Raw genomic sequence first — 11,556 nt, forward strand, 5'->3', positions numbered from 1 at the left:
GAGGATCAAGGGACAACTTCTAAGATTGCCACAAGATATTGTGGAGAGATTGGAATTTGGGGATAATGATAACAAAATGAGATGGCCAGAAAGTAATGTGGAAACTTAGTTATGGGTAAGATAGGGCAAAAAAGCTTACTTACCAGAGTCCAGTGGCCCAAGGAAGCATCCAAGACTTTTGGGGGAGGGGTGGGGAGATGTGAATAACTGTTATAGCATAGCATGGTAAGTCAATGACTGGAAAGTTAAAATCCAGAAGGTAATCCTTTTTATCTAAATGGAATGAGGCAGGACTAAGGACTCTCTTGGAATGTGGGTATACAGTTTGGTCACCTGATGGTTTTTCTTAGCTTATGTCTTTTGTTCATTTTTATGGATTAATAGTTTTTGGGAGACATTACCATCTTGAAAATGACAAGTTTAAAAGGCTCTGATTGAAGCATGGAAGCACAGTTTTGTAGTTTTCCTTCTTCATTTGACATTTTAAGATGGCTCTACCCAGAAAAATCACTTTCAATCAGTGTGAATTTGACTTCATGGAATAACCTTGAAGGTATCAAATGGAAACTATAGAAGAATGTATGTGTATTTCCTCTTAAAATTCTGTTTTTAATTTAGGAGAGCTTTTCATCCCATGGGGATCATAACCTGTTGAGTATAAAGCCTGACATAATCAAGGTAGATGATATTGACAGAATGACATATTTTGAATTTAAGCAGGAAGTCATTGGGCCTATGATTGAGCTTCACTATTTGGTTTACTAAGTAGAAATGTGACTGTTCAATTTACCAGGAAACTAAGCTTTGTTGGTTTTTAAAATTTCCCCTAAAATGCTGACTTTTTAATGAGAAATCCAATTTTCTTTGTAGAATCAGACATTTAAATATGGTGCAATNTAAGCAATTAGCAATTGAATAGATAGATGAAAATATACTCTCTTTTATAGTTATTTATGGTGGTATTCACAGTTTCTATAATAGTAGGTAATGATTAATTTCATAGGAGATATTGTCTTTGTCATTTCCTGATAACCATGAACCACACTATTGCTTACAAACGCCAAGAAGAAGAGAGCAGCTGGTGCTTTTTATATGAGAGTAACCCAGGGAGTTGATTGAGCTTTTGAATGTGGAAAGAGTTCATATTTTATAGCTGTTGATTTTTCTCTTAATTATTCAGTAAAATTTATTCCTGAAGTAATTTCAATAAAGTAAAAGCAGTCAATTATTTTGTTTTGGAATCTTTTCTAGTATGTTTTAGTTGTGGAGGCTTTTTTACATGGGTGGAAATTATTTTCCCACATAGTACTTCAAAGGTGCTTTCTTCACTGAAGGTACACATTTTTAGGTGGGGAAAAAAGAAGTCTGTTTGAATATACACATATGACAATAACATGATTATTCAATATTAGCTATTTTGGCAACAACTATGTGATTTAAAATAACAAAATTTCATTTTTATCTTTTGACAGTGGAAAGAGTGGAAAGAGAAAACCTTTCAGACTATTGTGTTCTGGGCCAACGTCCAATGCATTTACCAAATATGAACCAGCTGGCAACCCTGGGAAAAACTAATGAACAGTCTCCTCATAGCCAAATTCACCACAGTACTCCAATTCGAAACCAAGTGCCCACATTACAGCCTATCATGAGCCCCGGTCTTCTTTCTCCCCAGCTTAGTCCACAGTTGGTAAGGCAACAAATAGCAATGGCCCACCTGATAAACCAACAGATAGCTGTTAGCCGACTCTTGGCTCACCAACACCCTCAAGCCATCAACCAACAGTTCTTGAATCATCCCCCCATCCCAAGAGCAGTTAAGCCGGAGCCAACAAACTCTTCAGTTGAAGTTTCTCCAGATATCTACCAGCAAGTAAGAGATGAGCTGAAGAGAGCCAGTGTCTCCCAAGCTGTTTTTGCTAGAGTGGCTTTCAATCGTACACAGGTATTATTTTCTTTGCTTTTTCACTTGCATCACAGATGTTAAGGGTTACATGATTGGTTTATTCTGTGGTAAGAAAACACCTTGGAAATCGTAGTCCAACATAAGCACTATAAGTCCTTCAATATGAACAAGGTAGGTTTTAAGCACAAATAACCATAGTTGGTGGCTTCACATTTCCTAATCAATGGTTATATTTAATGGCAACATAACATAAATTAATATTATTTATAAATTAATATAAAATATAAATAGAACATTTATAATTTAATTCCATATTTTTATTCTTTATTTATTTAATATTATTATATATCATTTTAAAATTATTTAATGTTAATGTTTAATATTAATAAAATATTTAATATTTTAATAAAATAAAAATATATAAAATATAAAGAACTTTTTAAAATGATTTGATGATGAGTTTAATTCAAAGAAGGTTGTGAATATTTCTTTTAATTGCTATATTTCTCTCCATAATTGACTCAAAGTCCTTCATCAACATTGCTCTGGTCTATAGTAATCAGAATTAAATTTAAGAAAGACTAGTTTTTTCCAATAATATTGTTACATTCCAAATTAAAATCCGAAGAATGAATTTAGAATCCAATTTTGTATTTTCTTATATTTATAATATGCTCTGTTTAGATTCCATAAATTATCATTTAAATGCATGAAGACACATTATAATAAATAATAGATTTATATTAAGTGCTTACTATGTTCTAGGCCTTTAGATAAGCACTGGGGGCAAAAATAAAATTAGACAAGATAGACCTTTCAATCAAGGATCTTACTTTCTAAGATGCAGAGGAAAATAGATAAAGGAAATCTCTGAATGCAGGTATGGTATAAGTGTAGAGATGCCTGGAAAGAGACATTAGATGAAAGCTGTCTTATCAGAACTGAGGATCAAGGGACAACTTCTAAGATTGCCACAAGATATTGTGGAGAGATTGGAATTTGGGGATAATGATAACAAAATGAGATGGCCAGAAAGTAATGTGGAAACTTAGTTATGGGTAAGATAGGGCAAAAAAGCTTACTTACCAGAGTCCAGTGGCCCAAGGAAGCATCCAAGACTTTTGGGGGAGGGGTGGGGAGATGTGAATAACTGTTATAGCATAGCATGGTAAGTCAATGACTGGAAAGTTAAAATCCAGAAGGTAATCCTTTTTATCTAAATGGAATGAGGCAGGACTAAGGACTCTCTTGGAATGTGGGTATACAGTTTGGTCACCTGATGGTTTTTCTTAGCTTATGTCTTTTGTTCATTTTTATGGATTAATAGTTTTTGGGAGACATTACCATCTTGAAAATGACAAGTTTAAAAGGCTCTGATTGAAGCATGGAAGCACAGTTTTGTAGTTTTCCTTCTTCATTTGACATTTTAAGATGGCTCTACCCAGAAAAATCACTTTCAATCAGTGTGAATTTGACTTCATGGAATAACCTTGAAGGTATCAAATGGAAACTATAGAAGAATGTATGTGTATTTCCTCTTAAAATTCTGTTTTTAATTTAGGAGAGCTTTTCATCCCATGGGGATCATAACCTGTTGAGTATAAAGCCTGACATAATCAAGGTAGATGATATTGACAGAATGACATATTTTGAATTTAAGCAGGAAGTCATTGGGCCTATGATTGAGCTTCACTATTTGGTTTACTAAGTAGAAATGTGACTGTTCAATTTACCAGGAAACTAAGCTTTGTTGGTTTTTAAAATTTCCCCTAAAATGCTGACTTTTTAATGAGAAATCCAATTTTCTTTGTAGAATCAGACATTTAAATATGGTGCAATATCTTAAAGTAAAAAAGGGCTAGGATACAGTACAGAATAGTAACAACTCCTATTTGAAAAGAATCTTCACCTCATATCTTCAGAAAGCAGTGAGAATTAAAAACCATCCTATTTTTGATGGACATCAACCACAACTTATTATCTTTGAACTTAGGTGTTTTGCTATTGAATGTAATATATTTTTAATCCATTGGGCAGATTCAGGAAATAGTTCAGTAATGCCCATCATATGTTTAACATCAAATCTTAAAAAATACCCATATAGTTTGTTATATTTCCATAGTCATTTAGATAGTTGCACAGAATGGCAAGTTATGATGCATTTTTAAAGAAACAAAATGTACATAATATTCATAATTAAAGTATGTAGCATCATAAAAATACTTCCCTGCTCTTTCTTTTCAAAAACAAATTTACTCATTCATTATAGCTAACCTTTTTGAAGGAATGATTTCTCCAAAGACAAAGTGTTTAATTAAGCCAAATGCCTCCTTGTAAATCTGACCCACTACCTTTTTAGCTCTATCAGTTAAATAATGATGTAAAATGATAAAGTTAATTAATAGAGCTTTCTTTCCTCTCAGTGACTGTCTTTAATGCATTTTAATCAATCAAGTCTAATTTTTAAAAATATCATAAAAATACAGCTTGTTTGAAACATTGACTTTCCATCTACACTTTAAGACAAATTCTGCCCTTGGTTCCCTTTGGAATCAGCTTTAAAGAATATGATAGTTTGTCTTTTTTTACCCCCCCCCCCTTTATATCATCTCCTTTAATTTAAGTATACAAACATATATGGTCCTAAAAAAAGAGGATAAATATAAATCAATTTTGTTCTTGGGAAGGGAAAATTCTTATAAATATGAAACATCAGGCTTGATTAACAGTGTCTTGGGGGACTTAATTCACATTATAAATAATCCTGAAAACCACCATACCAGGAAACCAGATCTATAACATGGGTACAGGATTCATATAAGTTAAGTGGCAGTCTCTAGGAGATCATCAAAGCCTTGATATCAGACTAGTTTTAGACTTCAGGTTGGTGCCCATAGGTATCTGGACAGCATATGATTTTGAGCTGAATAAAACCTCAGAGGTCATTTTGTCTACTCCCTTCATTTTATAAATGAGGAAAATGAAGGACAGAGAGATATAATCACTTGCCAAAAGTTACAAATATCGTAGCCAGGATTAGTACCTAGATTTATAGTTTATATTATTTTATTTTATAATATCCTGTATTTCCCTCCATTTTCTTTATGTTTATCCTGAATGAAAAATTTACCTGCATATTTTCTATTACTGCCTTTTGACCTTTTATAATTCAAGAGGATTGTAAAAGCAGTAGTCTACTTAGTCCTGAATTGAATTTAAAGAATGATATTGTTCATCTTTGACAGAATCAATCAAGAAAAAATTCTTAGTCTTTAAATTTTACTTTCAATACCTACTCCTAAAAAGGCATTGGATCTGGGGTTATGTGATAATCGCCTAACTTCGTTAAATTAAAAAAAAACTCCTTAATATATCTGAGTATTTAATTTTGTGGGAATATCACTAGCTCGATTATAGAGCATGTATATGATGGAAACAAACTGTACACAAAACCATATATCTGTACTTACACATATTTAATAGTCTTATGTCCAGTGTCATGTCAGCAATAGCATTGATGAATTGATGAAGTCAATGGATAAAGAAACCTGAAGACCAATGCTAGAATATTATGTCATAGTTGAATTTTAAAATCAACCATTCTAACTTTACAGTAGTCTGAATTTCTCTAAAGTTTGAAATAATCCCTTTCACAAATTAGACTCATGGTTTCCTGGTGATTTACTTGCCTACTTTACTACATTGACACCTTTACAAGATCTCAGTTTGAATCACTTGACCCTTGGTCTTTCTGTACAGCTCTTATGAAATGTAGTTTTATGACTATGTAAGGGCTTAATTTTACCAAAGCATGTTTTTGGGATATACATTAGCCCATAATTAAGTATAGCTTCATAAAATATGTACAGTGAAGATTGCTTAATAGATAAACTATTGTATAATTTATTTGAAAATCCAGTGACCTACATATTCAGATGCTCAGAGATCCCCTCTTACTAGCATCATCCCTCCCTCAGGACCTTCCATCCAAACAAATCTGTTAAATGAAGTAGAGGAAGCTTTGATCCAAACTATGCTAAATCCATTGGAAAAAATGCCTCATCACATGTGACTCAGAGCAATTCAATATCAGAAAAATGAAATTATAGGTAAATACTCAAATGATTCTGATATTCTAGTACTGTCATAAGATGGCCTTTCTTTTATCAGTTAAAGCAATTATTTTTGTTTTTACTTGATGAGATAGTTGCAAATATCTGGATTATATAGAAGATAGCTTTTAAGGCCATTCCCGTGTGCCTCCTCTCCTCTTTTATCCTACCCCAAATTACTATAGCATATCATAAGCTTAATTGTCATTTTTTTGTGTTGAATAACCTCACAGGGCCAATCGATTATACTTTTGTCCTTTGTTCTAAGAGGACCAAAATGACATAACTATGCTGAGGTCAGTATATAGTATGTGTCTGACTGTGTCTGATTAAACCAATAAGAACTGAGAAGATTCTACCACAGGTCAGGCACAAATAGTCCATATCAATATTTGGAGTGGAGATGTCTCTAAATTTGCATATCTCATATTTAGTTTGAGTTACTACAATTTTGCTTTGCTCGTAGAACACAGTGGCTTCTTTGAGGTGGGCATACCATGCTGGATGATTCTGTGTCACTGTCTCCTATGTTTAACACCAAAGTTCTTCAGAGAAACCTTATGAATGATCTTGTATAGCTTCTTCTGACCTCTTGGTGAACACCATGATTTCAATAGAAGCACAATTTTAATATAATTCAATAACAGATGAGCCACCAATTTGGTATCTCTCTCTTTGTAACTTTGAAAATAATCACTGAATTGGCACCAATTATAACTATTTTTTAACCCATAACTTCTGTGTATTGGCTCCTTGGTGGAAGAGTGGTAAGGGTGGGCAATGGGGGTCAAGTGACTTGCCCAGGGTCACACAGCTGGGAAGTGTCTGAGGCCGGATTTGAACCTAGGACCTCCCATCTCTAGGCCTGACTCTCAATCCACTGAGCTACCCAGCTGCCCCCTCTAATTATAACTTTTGTTGTATGATTAGGGAAAACATGCAGCCTAGGTCTTCTTTGATAGTGTGTTAAAAGTACTTCTGCATGTGGCTCCTTTATCTGACCTGTCCTTATTTGATTACTTTTTTATGGGAATATATTAAAGCTGCTCTTTACTTATCAAAAAACTACATATCAAGAGGAACTTAGCACCAGGATCACAAATACAATTTATGAAATCACACAGCAACTGGAGAATGTTTTCAATGAATTGGAAAATTGGATATCATAGAAGTTGGCAGTTATGTTAAAAAGCAAGGAACTTGAATATCATCGTGTAAGATGGCACTAGTTAGACTTTCATAGTTTGCTTGCAGTTTGTTTGTATCATGCACATGCCCCAAATTACCAAAGCTTAAGATTTCACGAGGCCTTCCTTGATCAACATCTTGAATTTGAAAATGACACATTAATAGTGCCCTTGGGAGGAGTAATGTGTGGAAATATATTGAAATCATTGGGATAAAAAGCAGACTTTATCATTCCAGACTGTCAACTGGTGCTTTTTTTTGGTTCTTTTTTACAGAAAAGATCTCTTTGAACTCTTTTGTTTGATTAAATAGTCTGCTTAATGCAATAAAAAAATCCATTACTTTTGTAGATTATACATATAGAGAAAATTTCTTCCATATTTTTCAAAGCTTATTATCAAATAAACTGCTGGTTTCTCTAGTCAATCACATTACTGAAACCAGGAAAGTCACATAGTAACAGAGATGGATGTATATCCCAGGGGTCTTGACTCCATGGTCCAATGCTTTGGTTATAAGATCACAGGTGCAAACCTGTATGGAAAAGGAAGTCCATCCATTGAAAGATTGACTCCAAATATGAAATGTTGCAGATCAGGCATGAACATTTTATTGAGTTTTGAAATAAATAATATGCAAGCCTTTGACTCCAAAACATTAAATTAATAAAGAGGATAGACATGATACTGCTTGCTTTTGAAAATAGCAAGGTTTCATTTTAGACTCACTGGCTTGAATTCATAGATTAAAAGATTATTATGTTAGTATTAATATCTTCCAGAATAGCAGAGTCTAGGAACTATCACCATCTGATAGCAGGATGGTGATCCAAGTGGAGGTTCCATGCTATTTATTACTGCACAGTTTCCTTATTTGGGTACTCATTTCCTACTGTCTAAATGTGTGCCCACTGCAACTATGATTTTTACTAACACCCCTTTTTTAGTTGTCTCAGATGAGAAACAGGTATTAACTAGACCATGAGACAAAAAACAATTGTTGAGTTTCTATAATATATAAGACACAGAGAGCTAAAGATATAAAAAAGACATAATCTATGTCTTCATGGAGTTTACCACTCAGTAGAAAATATAACACACACCACATATGCAGACGTACTTCTAATGCAAACTAGATCATCAGTGCATAAGAAAGGTAAGGAGTTCAGAGGAGAGAGAGAGAAAACATGCCTGCTGAGGGGATCAGGGAAGGCTTCATGAAGAAGACAGAACTGGAGCCAGAATCTAAAGAATAAAAATTTCAACAGGTTGGGGGATGGTGGGAGTAAGTACTTATATTTACAAATGATAAGATCAGAGACACAAAAGTAGGAGGTGTATTCAGGGACTGGCAAGTGATAAAATTTGATGTGTGTGTATGTGTTGTATGTATGTGTGTGTGTGTGTGTGTGTGTGCGTGCACATGTGCATGTAAGAAGAGTGAAATAAATTTGGAAAAGTAGTTGGAGCCAGATTGTGGAGCAACTTGGCTGGCAGACTAATGCATTTGGATTTTATTTAGTAGGCAATAGGGAGCCATTGAAATTTTTTGTTTATTTAAAAAAAATTATCAGGGAAGGGTATGATTAGATTTCTGCATTAAGAAGATTAATTTGATAACAGGGCATAGACTAGTTTGGTTCATGGAGGGAACAGAGGCAGAATGACTTGTTGAGAAGCTATCATGATAATCTTGGGCGAAAGGTAAGCACTTGAACTAGAGTGGTAGCAGAAAGGATACAGAGTGCAAAAAACATTGGAAAGGTAGAATTTACAGAATGTAGTGCCTGAATGTATACAGTGGATTTTTGTGTGTTTTTGATGATTAAATCTAAAATGAAATTACAATACAATAAAATAATTTATTTATGGTTTTATTATTTATTAAATAAAAATAAAATGCAATTAAATTTTCAGTGAAAAAGAACATAAAATTAAAGAAGAGTAAAAAATGACAGGTTTTGGACCTGGATAACAAGACTACTATTAACAGAAATAGAAAGTCAAAATGATAATGCAGCTATGTGGTAGAATTCAGTGTTCGTGAATATATTGAATATGAGGCATAGCCAGGATTTTGAATGGAAATGTTTCCCATTTGTTTCCCAGTTTCCCAGGTATTTGATAATGCCCTAAGGAGAGACTAGACAGAGGCCCATTAGAGTCTTTGCTAAACATTAGAGTCCAAGCTATTGATGTTATCATATTTACTTGAAAAACAATGGTAAAAAGATAGGCCATTTTAAGGAAATGCATCTGTCTTGAGCATTCCCAACAACACCAGGCCTAAGCAAACCATTTTATCTCTTTCCAATCCTCCAAAGACAAAAGGTTTTTTTATCCCCATGTACATTTACAAAACATAAAAGATGACAAGAAGCAGAATTTACTAAAGCAAGACACAAACATGTAAAATAACATGCCAAGGACATTATATTAATACTTCATAGTTTGGAATCTTAGCACCTTCTATTGTTTAATCAGTTGTTACATAGTTATAGACTTTCTGAAAGGGAGGCAAAGACATCCTCATCACTTTGTGACCAAATGTGAACCAGTCGCTGCAAGATAGTCAGATGTACTAGCTGGTGCTAAAAATGTTGTCTCAGATACATTAAATATAAATTCATAAATAGATATACACATATTATGTATGTATAATACATTATATATTCATATACATAAGTATTAATACATTCAGTTGATCCTAACTTTCTACTACCATCACAAAACATATTAGGTGAGATTGCTTTTCTACTCTCCTCCATCTTATACTAAAGTTATTAATTTTATAAGAACCTAATTGCAGGGGGAACAGCTGGGTAGCTCAGTGGAGTGAGAGTCAGGCCTAGAGACAGGAGGTCCTAGGTTCAAATCTGGCCTCAGCCACTTCCCAGCTGTGTGACCCTGGGCAAATCACTTGACCCCCATTGCCCACCCTTACCAATCTTCCACCTATGAGACAATACACCGAAGTACAAGGGTTTAAAAAAATTTTTTTTAAAAATCTATGCAAAAAAAGAACCTAATTGCAGGGACATAGTGAGGAAATAGGAGAATATTCTATATAATAACTGTTCTTTCTAGAAGTTGGGCAATGAAATAAATGTAGAAACAGGGGCATATAAATTAGGAGATTAGCTTAGCTGAATAACGTTTGTTTTGTGAAAGGGAAATTTTGAGTTTGTTTATAGGCAGGGGTAAGGAGCCAATGGAGAAGGAGAAATTAGAGATATGTGGAAATAGTTCTTACCTGGAGAGAATTTTTACTTCATAGGGTGATAGTCTTAAACACTAAAAATGTATAAGTGCTTTTGAAATAGCATGGTGAATCTATTAGAAGCAATACAGGAAGAACATTTTTAAAAGTCTTTAAAAATGTTTAGCACATAACAAGATCATTGGGAAGGAAAGATATTGTACTTCATCCTAGGAACATTTTTGTTATTCTGACGTGAACTTTTCTTTTCAGATGAAGGAATCAATTGACTTTCCTCTTCAAATTCAGATTTTGTAAAAATGACAAAGATGTCCCCTATTTATGTGGTTTTATGTTTTTGCCATGAGAAGATTATCAGCTTACTTGTTACAGATCAGGGATTCTCCATCATATGATAATGACTTCCTCTTTTAATGATTTATTCAGATTTAGATCAACATCATAGGTATAAAAGGTTACTGATTGCACTAATTGTCCAGTTTCCCAAATTTTATTGTCAGGAGTATTGTTTTGTAATCAATTGTTTTCTTTCCAAAAAAGGTAAATTCCCAAAATAGGATTGTTATGTTGAAATATAATCTAAAATCCTTATAAGAATAAGATCGTAATACTCTTAGATTCCCTCCCAATTATTTAAAACATAGGTTTTACTTATATAAAAATATAAAAGTAATTATGAAATAAAAATAAAGAAATTTCCAACCATAGTCCAATGGTTCAATTGATAATTCTGGCCTGGCTTTAAATTTACATTTAATAACATTATTTAAATTAATTTAGTCATCAGAAATGAAAACAAGAAAAAATATCATTATTGAAGATAGTTAGTTTAAGTCACAGTTTAGTTAGGTGATCATATCATTTGGTAAAATTTTGTGCCTAGATTGCCATCACTAAACATAGAATGATTTTAATGTAAGAGAAGTGATTTCATTCTTTTATATCTGTAACTATAGAGGGTACAGTCTACTCGAATAAGTCAGAAGTATGAACTAATGATGAACAAGGCATAGCTATCTCTATTGAATCAATCACTAAATCAAAGGCTTTTTAAACTAGGTATAAAAAAGATGAAGTTGGGATGATACACACACACACACACACACACACACACACACACATATATATATA

At 33.4% G+C, this 11,556-nt stretch overlaps 1 protein-coding gene across 1 annotated transcript in view; it reads left to right on the top strand.

The window, feature by feature from the left end:
• SATB2 (SATB homeobox 2) overlaps window positions 1–11,556 on the top strand; it is a 234,964-nt gene that overhangs the window by 123,945 nt on the left and 99,463 nt on the right. The window lies entirely within an intron of this gene.

The sequence above is a fragment of the Gracilinanus agilis genome, chromosome 3 (assembly GCF_016433145.1).
Source record: "Gracilinanus agilis isolate LMUSP501 chromosome 3, AgileGrace, whole genome shotgun sequence".
Classification (NCBI taxonomy): domain Eukaryota; kingdom Metazoa; phylum Chordata; class Mammalia; order Didelphimorphia; family Didelphidae; genus Gracilinanus; species Gracilinanus agilis.